Raw genomic sequence first — 19338 nt, 5'->3', positions numbered from 1 at the left:
CATTATCCTGCATCTCTTATTCCACCTGTCTACTTATCTTACTCCCCCCAGCACGTTCTAGCACAATCTTAACCATCAACTTTTTGCCCATGTACTATCTTTGTGTCCCCCACTTTCCTGTAATCTTACTCCTTCTCATTCACTATTTTACTCCAGAGCTAGTTAAAATATTCTACTATGTATCATGCTAAGAAATGTTATTATATCCTTAGTATAATACTATAACATGATATTCTTATGTTGGTAAACGCAATGTATCTACTTGTTACAGCCTTATATTTCTGTATTATCTTTATGATCCTAATGTTACCCATTTTCACCAGTTTTAGACATTATATACTTGAAACGTTCTGTGCTTAATGTTTTGTCTACTTTGATAATGTTTCTGTATGGAGCTTTTCTCCCCAGGTCTCCGCTGAAAATGGGCTTTTGCTCAGTCGAACTAACCCAGTCACCAAATGTCAAAATAAATAAATAATACAATGAAAAGTACACTGCAGATAGAAATGTATTGAGAAAGGTTATCACAGTATGAAACTGTGTGTTGAAGAATATAATTGATGAAATAACCTGATAAAGCTAGGTTTATACACATAGCAAGTATTGCAAGGTTGTAGTTAATTCTCAAATTGTAAAAAGTAGCTTAATTTAAATACGTAAAATGAATGAATTGTGAAGAGCTAGTATGATATTATGTATGACATGGCTGTTAATGCAATGTATGGAAAAGCAGTATGCTTAAAGAAAGTGAAGGAGTAAGTGATGCAAAATGTTAAAGATTTTGTGCCACTATGTTCATAAACAATGGTGAAAGAATTGTGATGAAATTGTTTTACTGGCTTTCTAAGAAAAATAAGTTGGGCAATTCTGAATTGCATACACTGGAAAATGGTGGCTGCACCGCAAGTTCTAAACAAAAGCTTGAAGAGTGTGTACTGTTCAAATTACAGAGGTTCACTGGTATGGTTCCAAAGTACTGATGCACACCAATAAACCCTAAATCATTTATCCTTTGTTCTGCTATCCTGTGACTAACAGAGAATTCAGTGGGAAATAATTTTTTTGAGATTTAAATGAAGTGTGTGTTGGAAAAAAGGAACATAAACAAATAGTAGACATCAAAGTGAAAGAAAAAAAACTTTTGCAAAGGTAATAGCCTCATGGTGTGGAGAATAGAATCTTGACAAAGCATTGAATGTAATGCAGACTTTGGTATGTTCCAAAACAGAAAGAATGATATTACTTAGATGAATCTTGCAATTTTCAATTGTCCTGGTTTACAACCATTGAAAGGTAATAATGTCTGTCACTGTTTTCTGAAAAGAAATATGATGCTCCTAAAATACATTGTGTGACAGAAGCTCTACTTAGCTAAGAGGTAGGTGTGTGTGTGTGTGTTTTGAGGTCAAAATACAAAAAGAAAAATGTGTGGAATGTATAAAGCAGATACAAATGATGTAACTTCATACAGCACTGAATAATTATTAGTTGCTGTCTGAAATTGTCTCACCTTAAATGAATAGTAATAAGAAACCTGTGTCAAAATTTATGAGAAGCATAAAGCAAGTTTTCCTTAATATTGCATTGAGATTAATAATCATGAAAATGATGCACCTTACAAGAAACTATACCATTACTGAAACTCACTCAAGCAATAAAAGTGAGTATTTGTGGTAGTTAATGGATGTATGGAAAATACAATTTTCTGCTGAAATTATACTATGTACTTGCAATAAAAAATGTATATGGTAGAATTGTTTAATCAAATCTCTGGTGACATTTTGTGAAACTAAAGTTGGTGTAAAGTACTGTTTCTACAAATTAAACCCTCTGGCATTAAAAGGACTAGTTCATTGCATTTGTATTGAAATAAAGAACTAGGTGTATAAATGTGAAAAAACTGACTGCAAGGCTGCAAACTGCCTGTAATGAAAAAGAGAGGCGATGGAGACAATAAAACATTAAATGTGCTGCTATCATGCATAATAAATATATGTTAAAATTCTGCTGAGATAGCAGCTTGGGTTCACAGAAGAAAGTGGTGCTGGGCAATTAAGTCTGATCACATACAGTGCTTTGGTGCAGCAGAATAAAACTGCTTTGCATCAAAATATTTTTGATAGGAGCAAATGGGTGTTTTGGAGTCAAGTGGCTGGATTTTATATTAAAGAGTTAAGACATGAAAACTTATAGAAAAGGCCATGGAGGCCATTTCAGGAAATCTGTTTATAAAAATAAATGGTCAACCAGGAGCAAGAAAAAGTAAATGTCATGCTCCCCAAACACTTTATAACTCTTCAAGATGATGACAAGTCATAAAGAGTGAAGAAATTCTAAACAGTCAAAGGGCACTGTCTCTAACCAAACAGAATCAACAGCAAATTCTGCAATTAAAGTTATGTACTCACCATAACTAGGCATCCATGTTGTCCATTTTCATTCTTCCTCAATGTATGGGCTCAGCTTCGACTGGGCTACATATTCGAGATTCAGCTCTCGAGCTCCTCCCTCTACACATAATGCCCTATTCCATCCCCATTGCCTCAGACTGAGTTTGCTGCCATACATCTTTATAGTTAAACAGAGACAGGTATAGATAGATAGAAAAAAGCAGAGCTCAAACCTGGAAATGTAGGTTCCAAATACAGTCCAATAGGACTCTCCAGAAGAAAAGGATGGGGAATGTGTAAGATTTGACATATTCTGCTTTCAGCAGTGAACAAGTTAAAAATGTCTTTTAGTAGATTTGTCTGAAAATGTAAAATAAATACTCTGCTTTTTAGTGTAGTACAAAAGTGCACAAAGTTTAAACTCTTGGCAGAAGGCATATAGCTTGGCATTCATTGTTATTAGAAATCAGAAGTAAAATATTTTATCTTTATAAACTATGCAGTTTGCAAAATTTATTATCTACAAGCAGGTCAAGATGAACTCTTGTATGCAGCTGTCTCGTCAACAGGATGTGCAAGATAAGAGCAAGACCGAGGAGTTATTCTTCAGGAACGGAATGTTTGAAATATGGGAAACAAACTGTCAGCAGACCAGCTTCAAGGGAAAGACTTATTATTCTGGAAAATTCTCTAAACTGTTGATGCAAGCAAGAAAGAGGCTATAAAGTTTGGACTTCTTTTGTATTTGAGACATTGATTCTTACAGTTGATGCTGTAAGCTGAAGTACGGTTTTGTTACATGTGTATCTTTCATTGTTATACTAGATGTTACTTCGTATGCAGTAAAAGGAATGTCATATCAGAATTGAACTGGCTCGATTGTCTTCATTGAGTAATGGTGCAGACTACCTTTCAGTGTAGTAACATCAATTTTACAGTGGTGAGACCAGGCCAGTTCAAACAAAACAGGGAGGTATGACCTGCAGAGGTGCCTCTCACAGTGTGACATTCCTGCACAGTTCTTCTTTTGAGTGCACTCTTCTTTTTTCTTACTAATTTGTCCATTGCCTGTTGGACAGGACCACTGCGGTGTAGTACAGGGCAGTACAGTAATTTTTCTTCAGACAGTTGGTGAGATACAAAGAGGGGATCCCACTGCCGATCCTGCATTCACCAGCATCTAGTGACTGACAGCAGAAAATTCTTCAACAACTGATCTTCATGTCAAGACTGGCCACCTTGTCCTGAACATTTGTGGTAAATATTTTCTTCTGTTTTTCTTTTTAACAATGAATGCAATTCATGAAAATGCCAAGAAGTGCACTACATCTTTTACTGTTGATGTATCTGAATCATATGTAGATGTGTGGAATTATTTAAATACATAGTATAATCAGCATGTTAACACATGTAAGTCTTTACTACATTGGTCAGAAGTGTCATAGAATGTACAAAAATGTTTTATTTAAATGTTGCTTTTTGCATGCCTTCTCATAAACGTATTGTACGTGTTGTACAAAACCTAGAACAAAACCAGGGTAAAGTAATGCTTGAAGCACAGACAATGGTTCCTGTTTCTATATGTCAAAGTTTGTACTTTACAGTCTGATTTCCAGGAGTTTATCTTGACCTCATGGGTCACTTTCAGATTTACTGTGATAAATGCAAGGTGTCTGGTAAATTGCATGCTGACACTGCTAAATGTAGAAAATAATTTTCTCAGTTTTTGGAAGTCTCACACACTTTTTTCATCCCTCATCAGGCCCATCATAGAATACAATGCCCCTTTTGGGATGTACCTTACCCGACACCTGCAGCAATTAGAAAGACCCCAAAAGTATCTCACCAAGAGGATCAAGGGTCTCAAACAGATGCCATATGCTGCTCGGTTAAAAAAACTCCAGCTCTACTCAGTTGCATACCGCCTACTTCGAGGCGATCTATGCCTGACATACAAAGCTATGTCAAATCCAGAATTAATGGACATGCTCCACCTCAGTAAATCTAAATCTCTTAGAGCCACACGCTCGAGGGACTTGAACCTCAGCACAGAAATAAATAGAACTTGCTGGAGGGACAGGTTCATAACCAAGAGGCTCCCTTTGCTCTGGAATAGAATTCCAGTTCATGTAAGGCAGAGCACCTCACTGAATCTCTTCAAGAAGAATTTCGATAAGTGGATGGGGGATCGTAGGTTTGTCCCAGGGATTACTCCCGTGTCACTATTAGACAGAGGCACAGTAAACTAAACCTTAAAAAGGGCACAGTATACTCAAATCAAGGGGTGGCATAAGCCATACAGAATCGGGCTAGGCTTATAATTGCCCCAGGGCAGATAGCCTAGTATGAACCTATGAACCTATGAACTAAAATTAAGATACATGGAAACCACTAAAACAGAAGCGGAGAAGAAAAACAACCAGCCAGTGAATCCACCAATAATTTATTAAAATAATAAAAACCTATAACTCAGCTCAGCTCTAACGCCTCGGCTCACCACACAAGCCTTCAAGGAGTAAAAGCACATCAGAAAAACTTGCCTCATGTACTATATTCAATTAAACAATTAAATAATTAAACAATTAAATCAGATATTTCCAATTTAACTCTTCATTGAGTCCATATGGATGCAGAGTATTAAATTTCAAAATGTAAAGAGATTCCTTTGTCAAAAGCTGTTTTTTTAAAAAAACATTCATCAAATACTGATGCTTCAACTTTCTCTAATATAATACCCTGTAAAAACCATCACTATTACCATTATGAAAACATTTAAAATGAGTGGCTACAGAACTTTCTTGTTTCTTATTATTGATGTCTCTTATATGCTCAATCATTCTAACCTTAAATGCCATCTTGGTCTCTCCAATATAAAACAAATTGCAGGGGCATTTAAATGCATATTTAACTCCTTCTGTGTTGCACGTAAAACTGCAACATGTATCAAATGGAATATGATTAATATCAACAAACGTATCTACTACATATTTACAAGCTTTACATTTATTACAACAAGAAGGGCCCAATGGAAATATATTTTGGTTAATTCTAAAGTCAGGCGGACAAAACTTCCCCCTGACAATGAAGTTATGTATATTTCTACCCCTTCTGTAAGAAATACCCAATCTAGCATTTAACCAAGAAGAAGCACTCTTCAAAGAGTGCAAATAGTTCCAAAAATATTTCACTTCTTGAGTAATTTCAGAACTTAAACATCCAAAAGTAGTGACAAAATAAATAGATTCAGAGGGTTCTGTTCTAACAGTATTATGTGGAACCAACATATGTGAATTAATATGTGAGTTATTTGTAACAGGGCCAGAACATAACTTCTTCCAGCTTCTTTCTATCAAATTCTTATCATAGCCCCTCTTCTCAAACATATCCACAGTTACTTTTAATTCTCTTTTTAAATCTCCAATGTTATTACATAATCTAGATACCCTAAGCATCTCACCATATGGAAGTGCTTCCAAAGTGTGAGTTGGATGACAACTATCTCTGTGCACAAATTGTGCACCCTGATCAAATTTTCTATGGACAGTACTATGTAAAACAGTCCCATCAATAATACTCAATTGAGCATCCAAAAATGGAATACATGTTCCTACTAATAGTCCATCAAATTGTAAATGAAATCTATTACAATGTAATGAATGAATAAATTGTTCAACCAAACCTCGACCACCCTGGACAATAAAAATTAAATCGTCAATATATCAAAAATATCTAACAACATACTGCCGAAAAAATGTACTTCTATAAATATATTCTGATTAAAAAAAAACCCAAACTAAGGTTAGCATACATGGGGGCAAATGCAGTCCCCATGGCCGTACCTTGTTTCTGTCTATAAAGAATATTATTAAACTCAAAAATGTTTTTAGAAAGACATAAATGAATTAGATCTATAACATATTCTGTAACTGGAAAGGTACCTAGAAAAAATCTAACTGCCTCTAAACCAAAAGCATGACCAATACTAGTATATAAGCTCTTAAAATCTATTGTAAAAAAACTACATTGTATATCACTAATTTTATGTATAAAATCAAATACATCTCTAATATAAGAGGGAAGTTTATATACTGCAGAACTCAAACAATCATGTAAAAACACCTAATGCATGTGTAAAGTAATAACAACCAGCCACTATAGGCCTCCCTGGTGGTCTACTTAAATCTTTATGCACATTTGGAAGGCAATAGAAATGTGCCATTTTACTATCTTTTATTTCAAATTTATTCTTAATATCTAAATCTGTAAAGTGAATCCACCAATAATTTATTAAAATAATAAAAACTTATAACTCAACTCAGCTCATCTCTAATGTCTCGGCTCACCACACAAGCCTTCAAGGAGTAAAAGCACATCAGAAAAACTTGCCTCATATACTATATTCAATTAAATAATTAAATCAGATATTTCCAGTTTAACTCTTCATTGAGTCCATATGGATGCAGAGTATTTCATTTCAAAATGTAAAGAGATTCCTTTGTCAAAAGCCGTTTTTTTTTTAAATATTCATCAAATACTGATACTTTAACTTTCTCTAATGTAGTACCCTGTAAACCTTTACTATTACCATTATGAAAACATTTAAAATGAGTTGTTACAGAACTTTCTTGTTTCTTATTATTGATGTCTCTTCTATGCTCAAGCATTCTAACCTTAAATGCTCTCTTTGTCTCTCCAATATAAAACAAATTACAGGGGCATTTAAGTGCATATATAACTCCTTCTGTGTTGCACATAAAACTGCAACATGTATCAAATGGAATATGATTAATAACATTGCAACAGACTACAGTATCAAAAGTTAGGATCAAGTCTTAACAAAGACTAGACCACAGAGGGGATAACATCTCCCATGAGGATCTCTTCCCTGAGTTATGTATCTATCTTTAAATGGCATATTGCATGAATAGAAACTACAAATGTTTTTCAGATTAGTTGTCAGTAGCTCTTGTGAAAATTCTTTAGCATCAGTTCTGTAACTTTCTTAGCCAGGTTGCATTTAATGGAGCAAGATACCAAGGTTGTGATGTCTAAACCTAGGTACAGTTACATACACCACCCTTTCATAAATTTCATAAATTTAAGATACAAACTGTTATTGAACAAGGCAGTAAAGCTATTTGTATAATAGAAGAGTTAATAAATAAAATTGTTAGTTTGCAATAAACATATGACAGGCAACTGTCTGACACACAGCATGACGTAATTGTTGCAAGGAAGGAGACTACAAAATTCAGAGACACAGGAATCTGAGGCTGCCAGGGCAGCAGATTTAGCTAGTCAGGATTTATTCAGATTACAAATATCAGACAGAAACTATTACCAGTCCTGTCATAGCCTCAGCTGTTTTTTTCTGCTGAAGTTTATCATCAGTCTAGAATGTTAAAAACTTTCCCTAAGTGGGATGAACAGAAGGGTATTTTTAATAATGATTACATTTGAAGCTTGGGTCCTTAAAACTGTAGGCACTGTATGCAATGATACACTTGAGCGTTGCTTCTGAAATTTTATTCCTCAGCATTTCATGACTTATATACAGCAAAAGTGGCATAAAAGCACTGCACATTACAAAACAGATAAGAACAGAGACGAGGTTCATAGTAAACTGACAAACAGATTTAATAAACTTCTAAGACATAGTCAGAGTGAGTTCAAAAAGTTCAGACAACATATGTAAACACTTTTTCAGAAGTGCATAAGACCTTTAAAGTCAGCAGAACTTAATACTGACAAATATAATCTGGCTAGTAAAGAGTTAAAGCAACAGCAGTTTACGCTGATAAAAAATAATTTACTTCATACTACTCTACATTTTGAAAATGGTTAAGAGTACACAGCATCAACTTTCATTCAGTTACAGCAAGGTACTTAAATAACAGAACAGTTCTAAAGTCAAATGAGAGTAGTAAAACGCAGTAAACAAATGACGCCACAGGACTGACATGCATGTATTTTTTTTTTTATCTAGAGTACAGAAAAAGGCAAATAACAGCAAGTGTAAATCATGGTAATATATCTGTTTTAGGCATGTGTTGGTTAAGTCAGTATCTCTTTTGTTTCTTACAATATTTTGTAATCGTATGATAGCATAAAAGTAGCACAGACTCCAGCAAAAACAGTATTGAAAAGCAATATTATGCATAGTTAAGCAAGTTAATATTTATTAATAATCTGTTTGCAAGTAGATACTACTATGTGTACAGTCAGTACATGGGCTATGGTATGCAGTTAAAATAAGCAGGTCCCTTTACATAGGGTTGCCACCTTTTAACAAGGCCAAAGTGGGACGTGGAGGTGTGGCCAATAGGATAGGGGTGTGGCCAATATGACACTGGCCACACCCCCACTACAACATCACCAGAGGTGTTAAAGGAGATGCAGTATTACAGTTATGGATACAACATTGTGACATTACAGCATACTGAAAACTCAAACCATTTTAATGAAGTGAACTATTACTGCAAAAAACACACATTACTCAATTGTAACAGTAAATAAACTTTAAAGGAATAAAAAACACGCTACTCATTAAACAGACACTTGTTTATTTAAAAAGTTAAAAAATTCATAAACCAACCATGACTATTCAGAAAGAAACTTAAAAATCTACATACCACATACAAGCCAAGTATAAAATTAAGACTTTTTGTTGTCAATTAAAGCTAAAGCAAAGAAAAAACAAAAAACTACATACTGAACCCTAATACTACATACTGCACACTAGCAAATTAACGCTAAACAAAGAAAAACACAAAATTACAAACTGCACCCTAGTACTTTATACTGCACACTAGTACACTAAATCACTTTTTTTAAAAGTGTATTTTGAATTTGATTTTATGGCTTGAAGAAGGGCCCAATTTGAAACAATATTTGAGTAAAAGTTACAACATTTCATCTGGTAATTTACAGTCATCATTAGTTCAGCTTTTAACAAGTCCACACTACATCGGTTTCACACATCTGTCCATTTACCTTTCACCAAAGAAAAAACTCTTTCTGCAAATGCGTTTGAGGTCAATATAGATAAAACCCTAGCAATTACCGGATATAGTGTAATCAGTTCAGGCCCTTCTTTGAAAAGCTTCAGACACGTCTCTCCTGGGGTCAAGCTTGTGTTACATAACTGTTCGAGAAAGGGCTTAATTGCCAAGTAGTCCCTAAAAAGATAATCTTCATCTACATCCTCAGACTCAGGGCAGTGGTCACATTAAGTAAGTCACTGAAAGCAAAGGGCTCATTTAGAGATAATTTAGATAGTGTAAACAAGTAGTTGCTTTCAGTATAATCAAACCACTGTTCCAGGTATTTCACTGCTGTTTCCAAGAACACAATGAAGTCTATCTAATGTGCTCATAAGTGCCCTACGTTTCCCACCAAAGAAAGCACCTTCAGCTCTTGCCTGCAGTTTTTGCTTCAGAGAGACTATTGCACAAAAGGTTTCCATGGCAGTAAGTGCTGATTTTTCTGATGTACTTATATGTTCATTAAAATCAACAAGAACAGCACAAAGAAAGTGCAAATAGTACTGTGGCAGCGTAGGCAATTCATTCTCTCCGTGTTCATTAGCTGAAAAGTACTGCCATATCTGCCGGGGGGGGTCTCCTCTTCTCCCTGGGAGAGGAAATAGGACTGGAGCACTGGGAGATTTTTCACTACTCTTTCAATGGCTAGGAGTAGTGACAGCCATCTTGTTGGCACATGTCTTAACAGACTCTCAAATTCCATGCCACAAAACTCAAAGAAGTCTTTCAAGTCTCTGGTCCTTGTGGCAGAACCTGAGAAGTGGCTGAAAAGTTTCATTACAAATACTTCCACGTCGTACGGTAGTTGTGCTGCAGCTTTTTTTGGCTGCACTGTGAATGATGTGGGCAACACAGTTAGCCTTCTGGAGTGATGGGCACTTTTCTTTTACTCTGGTATACACACCAGATATCTTACCATAGTTCACACTGGCATTATCAGCCCCATACACTGAAATGCTGTTCCAGGGAAAGGAGTGCCTTCCCATAATGTTGGACATTTGCTGTGAAATAGACTGTGTAGATTCATCAGGGTCTTCATAGAAGTCCAAAAGGCCATTCTGATGAAATTGCAAATGAAGTGCCTGGTTTTTGAAGGTCATGCAGGAGGCATTCCAATGAGTGCAGTCCCAAAACATTTTCGACTATGGCTTCAGCCTTGGTTCTTCCACAAGATAGTTTCTTTGCAGTGTCCGAGTCACTGTACAACTGGCTGGCCAACTTTACTGCACAGTCCAAGCTGTTACAGGAAATATTGTGCTTAACAGCATGGAACACCTCAGAGGCTTCTGCTGCAATGATCCTAAGTTCTGGTCCCTCAAGGTTTGCGTTCCTTGCCCATTTTGTCATCAGGTGAGTGGATTTAGCTTGAAGAATAGCAGTCTTATGTTGTTCAGTTGCCTCATGTCATGCGACATTGTTTCTTCCACCGTGGGTCACTAGAAATTCTCTCTTGCAGTACCTGCAGAATGCTTTGACATCACTGCATCTGTCAATCCAGTCGAATTCTGTTTTCCAAACATCCTGCCACTTGCACATTCTCTTGTTGCTGGTTGGCTGTGATGAAGCTGCTGCTCTCTTCATGCTTGAATCTGTACTTACCTGATATGCAACATATTTACCAAAACTGTGTTAGTAGGTGCAGTAACATACGACTGCCTGATATGCAACATGTTTACCAAAACTGTGTTAGTGGGTGCAGTAACATACGACTGCCTGATATGCAACATATTTACCAAAACTGTGTTAGTGGGTGCAGTAGCATACTGCTGCCTGATATGCAACATGTTTACCAAAACTGTGTTAGTGGGTGCAGTAACATACTGCTGCCTGATATGCAACATATTTACCAAAACCGTGTTAGTTGGTGCAGTAGCATACTGCTGCCTGATATGCAACATGCTTACCAAAACTGTGTTAGTGGGTGCAGTAACATACTGCTGCCTAATATGCAACATTTTTACCAAAACTGTGTTAGTTGGTGCAGTAACATACTGCTGCCTGATATGCAACATGTTTACCAAAACTGTGTTTTTAGGTGCAGTAACATACTGCTGCCTGATATGCAACATATTTACCAAAACTGTGTTAGTAGGGTGCAGTAACATACTGCTGCCTTATATGCAACATATTTACCAAAACTGTGTTAGTGGGTGCAGTAACATACTGCTGCCTGATATGCAACATATTTACCAAAACTGTGTTAGTGGGTGCAGTAACATACTGCTGCCTGATATGCAACATATTTACCAAAACTGTGTTAGTGGGTGCAGTAGCATACTGCTGCCTGATATGTAACATATTTACCAAAACTGTGTTAGTGGGTGCAGTAACATACTGCTGCCTGATATGCAACATATTTACCAAAAGTGTTAGTGGGTGCAGTAACATACTGCTGCCTGATATGCAACATATTTACTAAAACTGTGTTAGTAGGATGCAGTAACATACTGCTGCCTGATATGCAACATATTTACCAAAACTGTGTTAGTGGGTGCAGTAACATACTGCTGCCTGATATGCAACATATTTACCAAAAGTGTTAGTGGGTGCAGTAACATACTGCTGCCTGATATGCAACATATTTACCAAAACTGTGTTAGTGGGTGCAGTAACATACTGCTGCCTGATATGCAACATATTTACCCAAACTGTGTTAGTGGGTGCAGTAACATACTGCTGTCTGATATGCAACATATTTACCAAAACTGTGTTAGTGGGTGCAGTAACATACTGCTGCCAGATATGCAACATATTTACCAAAAATGTGTTAGTGGGTGCAGTAACATACTGCTGCACAGCACAAATGAACTGGCTCAAAAAACATTGGCACATGAAAGAACTGGCTCGAAAAACAGTGGCACACAAAAGAACTGGCTCGAAAAACATTGGCACACAAAAAAAATGGCTCAAAAAACATTGGCATGTGAAAGAACTGGCTTAAAAACATTGGCATGCAAAAGAACTGGCTTAAAAAATATTGGCGCTTGAAAAACATTGGCATGCGAAAGAACTGGCTTGAAAAACATTGGCACTTGAAAGAACTGGCTTGAAAAACATTGGTACTCAAAAGAACTGGCTCGAAAAACACTGGCATGCGAAAGAACAGAGGAGTGGAGCAAAAAAGAGTTATTACAAACAGTTTGAAAAAAGTCAAATAGTAAAGGAGGTAATGTATGGGGCATTTTGGCCATTGAAAACTAACATTAACACAGCTTGTAGAAAATGAAATGCATTATGTTTTCCACCGAACATGCCCACCTCACCCCACCCCTCAAGAAAATAAAGTTAACCATATTCACTGAACCAAAAAAACACTAAAAATGAATGAGAATGCACAGTGGATACCATAGACCTGATTTAGCTTTTGACCACAGCAGTTAAAAGAAATGTATGGCACTAATTTACACAGTGCAATGATCTATTAATGAACATGCCCAACAGCAGTACTGGTCGTAATCGGATTATAATGAAAACAGTACATTGTAAGTTTATTGAAGACACCACTAAAACACAAAATACAAACTTTGCTACTTATAAAAGCAAACAACCCTGTAACAATGACATGGTTAGCACAATCTCAAATACACTGCATTAACTTCTTAGCATGCATCCACAAAAAAAAATAAACAGGAAAACAGTCCGTAAACATTTTAACTTTTAAAAATACTTCTTGCAAGAGAAGCAAAATAAACTACAATGTACAGCAGACTAAATGGGCTCCTTTTACCTAAAAACATAGCAATTAAGAGTAATTTACCCAGCACAGCGATGCAATAAACAGGCCCAAGTAAAAGCAGCACACCCATATTCACATTACAAGCAAATCAGGACATTTTAACCTTATTAAAAACGCATAAAAAATTAAATGCACACATTTACAAGTATAAATGAAAACAATCTTGAAACAGATTTGGCAAGTTGGCAACATGTACCTACTAGAATAATAAATGCACTACATTAACTGTTAACATTCCCCCTCAAAAGGTGGACTTGTACCACATACACATTGACTTGCAAGAACTAACAGGAAAAATTACCCGAACAGTATATCCTAACTTCCTGAAAACAGCATTAAATTGCACACATTTTCACACAACAAAGTGTAAACTATGCTCGAACATTTTCTATCTGCAAACAAAATACCCAGAAAAAGCTACGACAATAGAAATACATCACACTAAATGTATATTTCACTGCTCCCCACCAGATATAAACAACTTCTATACACACAGTTCAGCCTTTTAAAAGTAATGCTTTCAAATCAAATCCCCAAGAACAATAACAATTACATGTACATACAGGTTTTATACCTTTAAAAACTACTACTAAAAAATCTCAAAATAACCACTACACAGATTTAAATACTGTGTACTGCACCCCCATCTACTTCTAAACATTAAAAAATTAAACCACAATATATTCCCATTTTAAGCTACTACTCAAAAATCTCAAAATAACACTGCACAGATTTAAATACTGCATACTATAAACCCATCTACCTCTAAACATTAAAAAAACTTAAATAAATCACAATATTCCCATTTTAAATTACTAAAGCCACAAAATACTATGTTATGTACTTACCACTAGCACAGTTTTTGCTAGGCTAGCTTGATTCTTCCTGCTGGGATGGTTAGTTGGATAACTGGCTCTGTCTGCTTAAGTGGCTGGGCTGGCTAGCAGGCTGGCTTCTTTGCTGGCTGGCATCAGAAATTTCAGATCTTTTTTCCTTCGCAGCTGTAGAGCACTAAAACAAAACTGCTCTACAGCTGCAACCTTTATTGGGCTCTTCTAGGTAAATCCCCGCCCCCTCCAATCCCTGCAGCCAATTACTGCTTGAATTACACCACCCGGACCTAGAAGGGAATGCCTCTAACTGAAGGTCCGGGTTGGTGGCATAGCCGTATTGCTGTGGAAAAAACGGAAGTATTTTTGGCTTTTCCACGGCAACAGCAATTCGAGAGCCCGAAAAGGGGAAAATAGGACTTTTAAAGTCCCACTGTTGGTGAATGCAGGAAGCGGGGTGAGAAGGCTCAACCTGTGAGTGTCCCGCTGACAACGGGATGGGTGGCAACCGTACCTTTACAAAAAGGGAGGGTAGGTAACAATCAAAGGGCAAGCATACACTAATTGTGTCTGAAGAAAAAAAACAGCATTTAGCTAAAGTGATACAGGTCCTTCAAACACTGCAGGAGGCAGGGTTTAAAGTTCAAAGTAAAAAGGTACAATTCATGTCATGACATGCTTTCTAGCCAGAAAGAATTACCCTTTCTGGAGTAAGGACCACAGAAAAATACAGCTTTTTGTAATTTAAAGGCAGCATTGGCCAAGCTACAAAACTAGTAGCTCCAAGTTTAACACGTCCCTTTGTGTTACAGACAACAGCTGGACCCAACACATAATCTGTTTTACAGGAGTGGCCTCACGGCTCTGATGCTAAAATGAAAAAGACTTTACATTCTTCAGTAGAAAAATGACACATGTTGAGAGGGGATATCACCCATGCATTCAGCAACTTTTGGCCACTCACTAAGGTTTAAAACAAACTGAATACTTAACAGCTTTCAACAAAGGCATTATAGTACAGACACCATATTATGCCATACAGGCTTTGGTAAATAAGACTCAGTTAAATAAATTGATTCATGACGTCAGACAAGCAGTGTTTGCAAAATCGTTGGCATTATTTAGTGTCAAGCAAGTTACAATAAAGGCAGGAGATAAGTATTACTTATCTAACTTCATGGAATATGAAGGAAATTTTTTTTTCAGATAGTGCATACGTAGTTAATTCTCTGCAACTGCATATGTCTACATGGGCAATGAGAGGGTTTGTTGATAATATGGGCAAATTGCTCAAGCATGCTTCTTTGTTACAGACTATTTGAAATTTAGTCAGTCCCTTGTGGATTACTACAGTATTTTAAAGGTAAAAGCTCATCAAAAAGCTACAAATGAGATTTTTCAGTTAAACTATGCAGACCAAATGGCAAAAAAGGCAGCCAAGGAAAGAATGCAATTGTATCCTACAACGCACCTTTCTGGTGTACCAGATAAAACTACTGCAGTACATGCCAAAGACATTTTCAGCTCAGAATTTGCAACATGATTTGCTGCAGATCCAGACTAAGTTTGGACTGAAGGAAGAATTAGAGAAATATACTCTTGTAAGAGACAGTCCAGGGGAATATTATGCAAAATGTTTTGAAGACGGTTCCAGTATTCCTTATATTCCATACCAACATGCACAACAGTTAGTGAAGTTTAATCATCAGGTAATGGGACATTTGGGTGCGCAAAAGTTATAGCCCATTGTGAAGAACAAGTACTGGCATCCACAGTTAAAGAAAATCTGTGATTTAGTGCATGCTAATTGCTTAATATGTTTGCAGGTAAATGCTCAGTTGAAAAAGCCACAGTTACTAAGGGCAACTCCAGCGGATGGACCTTGGTATGCCATCCAAAATTACTTTGCAGGTCCATTACCCCCAGCTAAAGATGGGTACAGGTATCTACTGGTGGTAGTTTTTGTATTCTCAAAGTGGGTAGAAGCAATTTCTACCAAAACAATAACGGCTAAGGCCACAGCAGAAGCCTTATGGAAAAATATTTTTTGTCATTGGGGATGGCCATGAGTCATCAAATCTGATAATGGACTATGGTTTGTCAGTAATCTACTGAAAGCACTGTGTGATTTGCTTGGTATCCAGCAAAGATTTCATGTTCCTTACCATCCTCAGTCCAATGGGATTGTTGAAAGAATGAACAGGACTCTTAAGGAACTTCTTAAGAAAGCCAGCTTGGAAAAAGGTGTAAATTGGGTAAAACATTTACCTGGAATCTTGCTGGGTGTCAGAGCAACTCCTCACAATAAGACAGGGGTTTCACCTTTTGAAGTCATGGCAGGTAGACAAATGCCTGTACAACTGCCATTTGATCCTACTGTCAGTACAAATAGACCATTACTAGAAATAGCGCAGCACCAGCAATGGTCGAAATTTATTTCTGAATTGTGTCAAAGCCTATCACAAATGCAGGCATTTAAATTATTATCAAAGGATCCTTTTATGCCAGAAGAAAACCTTCCCTCTGGGACACAGGTATTAATTAAAATGTTCCAGATGGACGGTCCATGGGATAGCAATTGGCAAGGACCTTTTAAAATAATTGCTCAGCTAGGACCTCTAGTGTACAAAGTTAAAGGAAAGAAAAAGAACAAAATGATTCTTGTTCACAGAGATCAGTTGAAAGTCATTGTTACTTCATGTTTTGTGGGGTTTTTTTGTAGACACATGGCAAATGTCAAGTTTGAAATAGCTGCAAAAGCATCTATCAAAACAACTTTTCAAATTGTTTCCTTTCATGTGGAGAGGTTATGCTATTGTACATAATGAAGAATCTGTTTGTTATTGTACTCATTGGAGCCCTTGGGGTAGGGTGTCAAAGAGGAAAAATGCAAGTTTGGAAAGTAAACCATTACAATAACATTGTTACACTAAGTTGGCATGGGTGTTCAAAGACAAATTGTTTTTGTGGGCAAAAACAGCAGGACAACGTCACTTGTCCATCTAATGCCAGTTGTACCTTTGGGCATGTAAAATTTCCTAGTAATATTACCTTTTGGTCTGCAGTTATGGCTCATCATTATATTCGACCAAATAGTCCTACGGTAACCCTTGAATTTACTTCCAAAGTTTCTCTTAAATGTTGTCAATTTCATATCCCTTATTTGGGAAAAAGAAAAAATTCACAGGAATATCCAAAGGCAGTAAAAATGTTAGTTCTCGCATATACAAAAACTTGTGGTAATGATTCTACACAGGGGATGAGTATCTCTCCAAATAGTACAGAAATAAGAATGAATTTTACTACTGGAATTTCTGTAATATGTACTAATGGCACAGCCATCACAGGCCATAGATATTGGTCATATGTGATATCTGTATTGACAGATAAACCTACCTCTGTTCATACAGATCATTTGATTAAAATCCCTTCTACCTGTAAAAATGTAGGTAGACAGTATCAAAAAGTAATGGCACATTTTAACATCACATTCCCAGACACAGGCAGGTGCCGATACAAGACAGCATGGTACAACACTTTGCTGGGATGTTTTGGTACCGGAATGGGGGCTCCTAATGCAGCTGATATTAAAGTTTTAGCTAATCAATTAAAAACAGTGGGAGAAGATGTCTCTCAGATTGTATATTTACAAGCTTTCTGGAATCCAGATATATGAAAAGCACATCTGCATAATATAAATTATCAGCAGCAATATTTAGACAATTATGATGCTATGCAGTTGCATCCATTAAAATTTGATGGTAACATGAATACTTTTGTAACTTGGACAAAATGCACTTTGCAATCTTTGTATGTGGGTATTCAAAATAATAAAATACAAACTGAACTGATGTTACAGAATGAAAATGTTTGGTGACAACTGTTTCATAAATGGGTACCTGATACAGATTGGATTAAATTATATACTGAAGTAACATATTGCACTCCGCAATACTGCACAGGACAGTTTTCACATTATGATGTTACTGATACCACTGTTATATGTCAATTTACGGTATTACCCGTGACCAATTGGGGAGAGATGGGTGAAGGCTGCCAGCCTAGTCAAATAGAATTTGATATATAATTCTGGTATTTGTAAATAAATGTAAAATATAGGCATGTTTTCTTGATAATAAATGTAAAATATAGGCATGTTTTCTTGATAATAAATGTAAAATGCAGGCATGTTTCTTGAGTGTAAAGAATACTGTGAAATGTGGAACTGCAAAATATGTGACAACATTGCACTCTACTGGCCCAGTGAAGCATGTTGTGACCCTTTCATGTTAGAATTTGGCTCCAGTGTGGCTGGATGAAGGTTTCATGCCCATTATTTTAAGGCCCGAATTTAGATGTGGAATGTGCTTTATTGCTCTAGTTTCTGTTAGAATATACATGTGAAATGTCCTCTATTGTAAGTTTCTGTACAGGTGTTAGATTGCTAAATAATGCAGTTTGTGGCCTGAGAACTCAGCCCAGGTGTTAAGATGATGCAATATGAATACTGGGAAAACCTAAGTGTCAAAAATGATGTAATTTGGGAGGGCCTTAGAGACATGTTTTTTAGTAATGTTTAAATACTATTTCTCACAAGAGACTGAAAAGCATTTTGACTTTGGACATCTAACTTAGTACTCTGCCTTGTGCTCACATGTAAGTTTTAACACTGTGATTTCTTGTAGGAATAGTTAAAGCTAGTAAAGATTAATTAGGTAATTTTCTTTGAAATCAGACCTGTCCTATTGTATTATTTTACATTTCTGTGTGATCTCTGAACTCTTAGATATCTCTGTGGTGTAGTAGTTTTGTCTTGTGTTTTAACTATTTATTATTAAATATTTTTAAAACCGTCTACCTGTGGCTGGTTTGTGTAGAGATAAGCCCTAGAGTACGTTGCATATTTACAGAGGTTATTGTAATAGGCCACTCTAAAGTAAGCCTTGACTGTTAGTCATACTACCATTGGATAATAATATTGCACAGTAATAATTGGACACCCTTTTAAGGGCCTTTTAGTAGCTGATATTATTAGTTGGGTGGTGGCAGTAATTACTACCATATAGTCTGGGTAAAGGGGCACAGCTGGAGAATCTGTGTCAGCCTTTCCCAGGAGTGTCTGTGAAGTTTTATAAATACTTATCTCAAAGTGTGTGTGTGGTGTGTCAGCTAGTTGGTAGGGACATGAAGCACTGGTTGGACAGAGAGGGTACTGGAGGTTTTAGCTTGCCCAGCTAGGCTGAGACCTGGACCCTATAGCTGTGCCAGTGGGGAGTCTTACTGGGGACCTGGTGAGCAAAGGAGCAACCAGCCCCAGACTGACTGCGATCTCTGTGTGC

This window comes from Protopterus annectens, chromosome 17.part0 (genome assembly GCF_019279795.1).
Source record: "Protopterus annectens isolate FY-2018-M chromosome 17.part0, PAN1.0, whole genome shotgun sequence".
In the NCBI taxonomy this organism is placed as follows: domain Eukaryota; kingdom Metazoa; phylum Chordata; order Ceratodontiformes; family Protopteridae; genus Protopterus; species Protopterus annectens.
Note: the sequence above shows the minus strand (reverse complement) of the source record.